Source organism: Pinus tabuliformis, chromosome 3_1 (genome assembly GCF_031772625.1).
Source record: "Pinus tabuliformis cultivar Carrire ecotype Pingquan chromosome 3_1, CPIR1, whole genome shotgun sequence".
Taxonomy (NCBI): domain Eukaryota; kingdom Viridiplantae; phylum Streptophyta; class Pinopsida; order Pinales; family Pinaceae; genus Pinus; species Pinus tabuliformis.
In genome coordinates this window covers 502,238,539-502,247,747 of record NC_142301.1, presented here as the reverse complement: position 1 = coordinate 502,247,747, position 9,209 = coordinate 502,238,539, and positions in this window count along the sequence as shown.

Below are 9,209 nucleotides of genomic sequence, written 5' to 3'. Positions count from 1 at the left end.
TGTGATAAAATCCATTGAAACCTCCTCCCAACGTTGGCTTGGAATGGATAAAGGTTGTAATAGACCCGGTGTCTTAATTGTTTCAACTTTATTTTGTTGGCAAACCAAACATTCCGCCACAAACTTTTGAATATCTGATTTAAGGCCATCCCAAAAAAATTCCTTCTTAACCCTGTGGTAAGTTTTTAAAAATCCTGAGTGCCCTCCTAAGGGAGAAGTGTGCAATTCCATAAGAATCTTTTGTTTTAGCTGGGAATTCTTACAGAGGTATAAGCGATCTTTGTACCATAACGAATCATTTTTCCAGCTAAATGTATCAGAAGTACTGGAATCTTGTTGTAGCTTTCGAATAAGTGCCCACACTTCTTCGTCATTCTTCCATTCCTCCCTTGCTTCGTTTATCCAATCTGGTTGGATAATAGAAATGGCACACAACAATGCTTCCACATCCTCATCCTTTCTTGAGAGTGCATCTGCCACCACATTTTGCTTCCCTTTTTTGTAGATGATTTCAAAGTCATAACCCAACATCTTTGTGACCCACTTTTGTTGCTCTTCAGAGGATAATCTTTGTTCTAAAAAGTATTTAAGGCTATCATGATCCGTTTTTACCTTGAAGTGTCTTCCCATTAGGTAGGGTCGCCATTTCTTAAGTGCATGGAGTATTGCCAACATTTCCTTCTCATAAATAGCTTTGCTTAAAAACTTTCCCTTGATTGGACGACTTTCAAAAGCAATGGGTCTTTCATCTTGCATTAGAACAGCACCAATTCCATTTCCTGAAGCATCACATTCCACAATAAAGGTTTTTGTGAAGTCCGGTGTAGCTAAGACCGGTGCTTGGCACATTGCCTCTTTAAGATGTTCAAAGGCCTTTGTTGCTTCCGGAGTCCATGAAAATGAATCTTTCTTCAATAATGTTGTTAGAGGTGCTGCTATTCTCCCATAATTCTTAACAAACTTGCGATAATACCCTGTCAACCCAAGAAATCCTCGCAGATGCTTTATGGATGTGGGGATTTTCCATTCCTTAATGGCTTTAATTTTGCTAGGGTCTACCTTAACTCCTTCATGAGATACAATATGACCCAAATATTCCACCTCCTGGACTCCAAAGAAACATTTGGATCTTTTTGCATATAATTGTTTCTCCTCCAATAGTTGTAGCACCTTGTCAACATGTTCAACATGATCCTTCCAAGACTTGCTGTAGATTAGTATATCATCAAAAAATACTAACACAAATTTTCTAAGGAATGGTTTGAAAATTGAATTCATCAAACCTTGAAATGTTGAAGGTGCATTGGTAAGGCCAAAAGGCATGACCAAAAATTCATAATGACCCTCATGAGTTCTAAATGCCGTTTTCGGAATGTCTTCAATCTTCATTCTGATTTGATGATATCCCGAACGAAGATCCAACTTGGTGAAGTAAATTGATCCATGCAATTCATCCAGTAATTCATCAATGACAGGAATGGGGAACTTATCTTTAATAGTGAGCTTGTTGAGCTCCCTATAATCTGGACACATGCGCCATGATCCATCCTTCTTGTGCACCAATACTACTGGAGCTGAGAAAGAACTTTGACTCGGTTGAATTATACCAGCCTCTAGCATTTCTGCAACCATACGTTCAATTTCACTTTTTTGGACATATGGATATCTGTACGGCCTGATGTTTGGAGGAACACTTCCTGGAATCAGATGAATAGCATGATCATGATCACGCATAGGTGGGAGACCTTTGGGAGTCTCAAATACCTTGGAATGATTGTCCAGGACTTTTTGGAGATCTGGAGAAATAGATGATTCCAATGTGGAAACATCTAGCGAACATAATTGTGCAATTACACCTCTTTGCTCCTTTTTTAGAAGCTTTGTCATGCCATTAGAGCTGATTATCTTTCCTGGTTTCCCTGCAATACCCCTTAATTCAACTTCCTTTCCTTCCACAGAAAATTTCATGAAAAGTTCTTGAAAATTAAAAGCTATTGTACCCAAGGATTGTAGCCATTGGACTCCTAGTACAACATCAGCACCTCCCATTGGAATGGAAAGCATTGGGCTAGTCAATACATATTCTCCCATGGATAGCTTGATATTATGGCACTTTCCAGAACAATTTATTGTTCCTCCATTTGCAATCATCACTTGACACTCTGGTGCTGGATATAGGAAGCAATTCAATTCTTTTGCTACCCTACAATGAATAAAATTGTGGGTGCTTCCTGAATCAATCAACACTATTACCTTTTTCTTCTTGATTTGTCCTTCTATCTTGATGGTTTGAGGAGTGGTAATTCCCGCCAATGCATTACAAGATATGGTCGGATTTATTTGTTCTTCATCTAGGCTTTGTTCCTGGAATATATCCTCTTCTTTTGACCTTTCTTGCTCCTTTTCTTCTTCCTCTTCACAATCTATGTAGAATAATTTCTTCTCAGCACACTTATGACCTTTTGTGTATTTGCTATCACAATTGTAACAAAGCCCTTTTGCTCTTTTTTCTTCCAATTGTTGTGGTGTCAACCTTGTAGGTTGTGGAAGACTATGGGCAACAACACTTCCGTCTTTATAGTTGTGAATGGTATGCTTCCTAGTTGCCATAATTTTGCTTTCCATTTTTCTTGCTAACCTGAATGCCTTCTCTAATGAATCAGGTTCCCAAAGGCGCACATCATGTTGGATATTATCCTTTAAAGACCCTATGAACACATCAATCCTATGCTCCTCTGGAATATCTTTTACCCTTATGTTCAATTTTTGGAACTCCTCAATGTGCTCCATTATTGAACCCTTTTGTTTGAGACTTATCAATTGGCTAAAAAAAGTGTTGCTTTTTGTATCCTCATAATGTGCTATCAATTCTTCCGTAAAAATTGCCCAAGTGATAAATTGTTTACGAGAACAAAGCCATTGATACCATACAAACTGATTTGGTTCCAAATATAAAGTTGCCATACGTACCTTTTGTGTGTTTTGCACATTATTGAGATCGAAGAATTGCTCCATCTGTAATATCCATGTGGCGGGATCCTTGCCATCAAACTTCCTCATATCGATTTTTGGAACATGGTGAGTCTTCGATCCAACATTAGAGTCTATGGAATCATGATTAACATTTCTTTTGTTCTCATCATGAGTTTCCTTTAGTACTCTTTCACCCTTAGTGACCATTTCTTCTAGCAACTTATCCATCTTATCATCCATGTCATCAATTTTAGCGTCCATGCCATTCACCTTAGCTTCCATGCCATCCATCTTAACTTCTACACCTTTATTTAAACCGTCCATCTTAGCTTCTACATCTTTCCTTAAACCATCCATTTTAGATTCTGTTGCTTTTTGTGCAAGTGACATTTGTTGCACTTGTTCTTGTAATTTTGATATATCATGTAGCATTTCTTCTTCTTCTTCATGAGTCATGCTAGAGCTTTCAGGTTCCTTACTAGGTGTTTGCATTTTCTTTCCTCGGGGCATCAGTTACCGATAATAATTCTCTACTATGCCCTTTGAATTCCTTCAAAATAAATTTTCAAACCAAGCTTAAGCAAAAATTAAAGAAAATCTACACACCTTTTTTCACTTTGTAGGAGCTCGATATTGCCTCTGATGTATCTCTGTACTTTCTAATCATCTAGTTCTGAATTTGTGACCTGTAGTAGCCCTCTGTGTCCTCTTTCCAATGCCACAAGTCTGACCCAAATTGGATTCTCCAAGGAAGAGTTATGCGAAATCTCCCACAGTGACTTGATTATAGACTAGTTCAGTAGAGCGAACTTGTACGACGTGCCACGTGTCACTGTTTCAACCTTTGACTCTGAAAAATATATAAAAGAAAACTACAGTCCGTCCTCTTTCTGTACCTTCTTACGAAATTTCAATCCGATGCTCAGAAAGAAAGTTATGACGATTTTCCCCAAGTCACCTGTTTTGAATGTAATTCAGGAGTCTGCAAAAAGACCAACTTCCTCAGATCATATCTCCGAAAATATCGCGCGAAAAACTCTGAAATTCGGACCCAAGGTTCAGCACGATTTCTTCTCAAATGGGTTTTTTTTGCGACTTCTGAAACGTCACAGAAAAATAGTTATAGCGAAAATGCCACGATGACCTGTTTGGAGCAGCGAAACCCTAGAATCCAAAGCTCTGATACCAAATGTTATGAAACCAGCTCAAGAAAAGATAGAAAAGAAAGATCAACGCCTTAGAATTCAGCCTCTTCGAGGGGGCAACCTCCTTTACATTACATAAATGAACAATTCTTGGATGATACAAATGACAAAACCTCCTTTCTATATATAGGAGTCTAAGGAGTCACAATATAATCCAGCCGACCTAACAATAATAATATAAAGCCACAAAAATAACAATAGAGGGATTCTATGGGGCACAGAAATAACAATATGTGGGTAATAGGGGCACAACAATATAAATAAGGGGTATAACTACAATAGTAATGGGGTAATCACCATTCTCGACTCACTCCACAGACCTCTCAAACTCAAATGAAACCTTTTCGACCTCCCTTGCGAACCAATGCTTTCTTAACAATTTGTTTTGTTTTACAAGTGATCAAAAGACCACATCCTTGGATAAACAATCTTAATACTAGTCATAAGACCTGTTTACTCCAAGATTGTTATCAAATCTATTCAAATAGAGATGGAAGATAAAACATACAGTTAAAAGACAAGTAGAGGAAACATGGAATTAAAAGGATCTACTGTTGAAATAGACAGTAAAAACAGAAAATATACAGTGAAGGTAAAAGGACACAGTAAAGAATAGTCAAAGTGTATCAGGGTTAAAGAGTATTAGATTGAAGACTAAGTCAAGTAAATCAGTTAGCATAAAGATAAATAGCAGGGAATATAGTTACAAAGCATAACATACAAATTCATGTCAAAGTGAAGACAGATGAAAAAACATAGCAGTAAAAGTAAAAAGTAAAAAGTAAACAGTAAAGAGTAAAAGTAAACATGAAAACATTGAGGGTTAAACAAAGATGAAAACACTTTCACTAGCTACAATGAATTTTATCCAAAGTAAAAGTGAAAAACAGTCAAAAGAAGTGTTTAAGGTTAAAAGATGAAATTAGAGCAAAAATGGTACATTCTTCAGAAATTCCCTGTTTAAGTCATAGTTTTGTAAACACTATTGTGGCTATTATTGAATTGAGACTTCTGTGATCCATATATATTTTAATTGGAATATATATATATATTTATTTATTTTATATTAACAAAAATTAGTGAATAAATAAATAAGTGAATTACCTTCTTAAACTAACCCTAATAGTATTTTATTTATTTTGAATCCTAACTTTTATTAATAACCTATTATTAGTACTTTAATATATATTATATATATACATATATTAATAAATAAATTAAATAAATTTTTTAAAACTAACCATTAAATAAATATTTTATGTATTAATATTAAAAATAATAATAAAATTAAATTAATGAACTGTAATTTGACCTGGGTCCGTAGGTCAAAATTAGCCGTTGGTCATTTTAGCCGTTGGAGTCTCTGCTCAGACTATTTAACGTGCTTAGCTGGATCTGTTTCTTCAACTTGTCCTGACGATGAACCACACTGGTTGGTTCGAAACGCGTCGACAAAGGTCTTTCCTCATGTGATTTTCGCCGAAGTTTTGCTTACAACTATTGTGGCTAATACAAGAAGTATTTCGAGAACCTAGAAGAAGTTTTTGTTCCTAACAGGCCAATCTACAAAAACCTATCTCACTTTTTACACAGGTATTACCAAAAGGGAGATAAGTGCATGTCTTCACAACCTATTTTTCAGTTTATGCAAAGTCTTGTTTTTGACATCTTTTTGCAGAGAATATTGTGAACAACTGGAGCTGAATTTTGGGAAACTGAGAGAGGTTTATCTCAAAAACATACTTATCTACAATAACCTCTTTCACTTTTTACATATATATCTCGGATTGAGATATACAAGCATATCATTGGACCCTAAGTTTGCAGAATTTCTGGGGCAGAATGCACAAAGGAAGGATGTAGTTAGTGACTGGGATGCCTCATCATCAACTAAGAGTTGCTACCAAATTTGAATTTCTCTTCTTTGTCACCATAAATCCATAAACATAGTGCCAAATAGATTCATTAGTTTTGAATGTCCTTTATTAAAGTTCCATCAATGTAAACAGTTGGAGATATTTGTGAAACTAATCTTGATATTTTTTCAAGATATTTCAGTTTAAAATTAGTATAAATACTTCTCCATTTGAAGTATTTGAGGTGGGTCCTTTGACATTGCTGCAATATTGACTATTTTGGAATAAAGTTTTGTTGGAACAACTTTTGTATGGCTTGCTGGATAAAGAATTGAAGCAAAGGACTTTTCACAGATTTCTTGAAGCAAACACTAGATCAATAAGTCCTCTATACCTTTTGTTTTAAAGTTTTCCTTGTTTATTATGTTTATTATATCATCTATGTTTCATATCTGAATGATAAACGAAAAAGAATAATCTATAATTTTCTTGATTGCACTCTGTTTTCAGTCGTTATTATTCTCTATGTTTTCTTCTGAATTAGTATAAACAGTGAAATCTTAATTGCTCATGTTTTCTAGTTCTTTAATTTTGATTATTTATTAAAGAATACTTAACTGCTCTTTAGTAGTAATCACTGGAGTTCCCTCTTTAAATATGCTGAAGGATTCTTAACTGCCCTTCACCGATTTTAAGCCCATTCCATCTATTCCAAGTTGCTATGTGTTTCCTGTTTGACCATCTTGCCCTATGAAACCATCTTTTGTTAAGAAACCAAATCCAGTTAAGCCATCTTCTTTGACTCCATCAGCCCAATGGACTAAGCTACTCAGTTTTACCCCTTTGCTATTGAATCTCACCACCCAAACTCAAACAAAACTCCCAAACTTCACAGCTAGCCTAATATCTTTCAAAACCAAGCTAAATCATAAAGAAAGAGCCCTCTCTAGGTACAAATTAGCTAGAGTCTCTACCTAAAAGTTGGTTTGTGGTTACCTCGGACCCCTTTCCTCTTCCAACAACTTCAAGGAAAAACTGAGTGATAACATAGTGGCGACTCCACTGGGGAATCTGAATAATTTGTTTGTTACTATTGTTTACTTTATAAACTACAGACGGAGCCTGAAGTTAGCTAGGTAGCCTTTGAACTGCTCTTGCTTTGCAATTGCACAAGTAAATGAATGCTGCTTCAGTCTATCTCCGGTCTAGTTTATGGATTGAACATCCGGTTTCAAACACTTGATCAGTTCCTCTTGTCAAATAAGTCTTTAAGAAAGTTTAAATCTCATATCTAAAGCCTCTTAATAAATCATAGAAGTTGTTTTGAAAATTCATAAAAAAGCAAAATAATCATAAAATACTCAAAATTTGGTTTCCTGGAGAACTAACTTTGTCTTCAGAATTGTTTTACAGGTTTAGATCTGATCTATGATGGTGGACAGGGATCAGACACACAAAGGTTAAAATCATCCACCTGGCGACTCCAAATCAATTTCACAATCAAGACTCCACTAGAGAAATGAACCTGAAAGAACTGTGTGAAAAGATCAGGCTTTTAGCTTGGATTGTTATCCAAGACATTATGTTCTTTCTCATTGATAAATTTTTTCAATGTATATTGTATTTTAGAGATGATTTTAGATTAAATTTTTATTATTTTCCTTTGAAAAATGTAGATATAAAGTCTCCTTACACATTTGAACAATAGTCTTCTAATTCTTATGAAGATCATTTTCCAATTAAGGAGAATCAAAAAATTAAGACTAATCATACAATCCCTGTACATATTCCAGTACCTCATAAAGTTCCTGATAGATATAAACCACTCATTTTACCTCCTACACTCCATGCTTTCCCTAACGATTATCCCAAGTATCTCCCTAGGTTTGATGGAGAGAATGGTATCACTGCCCAAAAACATATTCAAGCTTTTGAGGATTATCTTAACTTATTTGAAGTAGATGAAGAGGATGTCAGTATTAGGCTTTTTGCTCTTTCTTTGCAAGACAAAGTCAAGAGTTGGTTCAAAACCCTACCTGAGGCAAGCATCTCAAATCTCAAGTAGTTTCTCAAACTCTTCCTTGATAGATGGATAATCAAAGTCAATTTTCTCATAATCATAGAAGAATATAATCAGTTAAAAAGACAACCAGATGAAACAATACAACAATTTTCAGACAGATTTAATCAAGCCTATTATTCAATACCATTAAATATAAGACCTCCCCCTAATTCAGCTCTTTTGCATTACCCAAGATCATTTGATTCAGAGATAGAATTTCAGAAACCCCTCAACAATGGAACAGATGCAAAACATGGCAGTAGATGTAGAAGTTAATCTGAAAATTAGAAGAGAAAAGTTGAAAGTAGAAAAAGAGGAAAAACTCGACATTTTGATAAAGAAAACAGAGGAAATGATTCATAAGATCACAATGAAAGTTGAATTTTTTGTTCAAAATAACCATGACATATTTGTTTCACAAAAAGAAGATGTTGATATTCATGAACAAATTCCTACCAACTCAATCTACCATAGACCAGAAGATAGATTCATAGAGCAATATGTGGAGGAGCAATCTCCTGATCTAATGTGTATGTTTGATGACATTACTTCTTTTGATGATTTGCCCAAATATGATCAGTATGATGATAATTATGTTTTTCAAATCCAAACTAACTTTACAAAGCAATCAGAAGCTAATTTGAGGAATAAGGAAGTTCAGGTTCAACAGCTTGAAAATAGTGATCAGCTTGTTCATTTTAGCTATGAGAATGAGGAGGAAAGTGCAGAAAATTTTGAAATCAGTGAAGGAACTTTACCATTTTGTTTTGATTCATTTCAGTTTATCAGAGATAACTATCATGCAATTAGAAATCAAATGTCAACAAGTCTTGATATTAACTATCTAGAGGGCAATAAAATCTTTGTTCAAGACTTCTCATATCTAGATTTGCAGCCCCAAAATGCCATTGAATGTCAGGTTGCAGAAGAAGACTTGGAAGCCAGAACATATGATCAAATGATCCAAGATGATTCCCTGCCTCTTTGTTTTGAATCATTTCAATTTTTAAAGGAAATGTGGTATAAAAATTTTAAAGAAAAGGAGGAGCAACTTGTAGAAATCTATGAAGTTCCATTTGAACCTATATGTAATAAGTTGCAGCAATCCTTCCA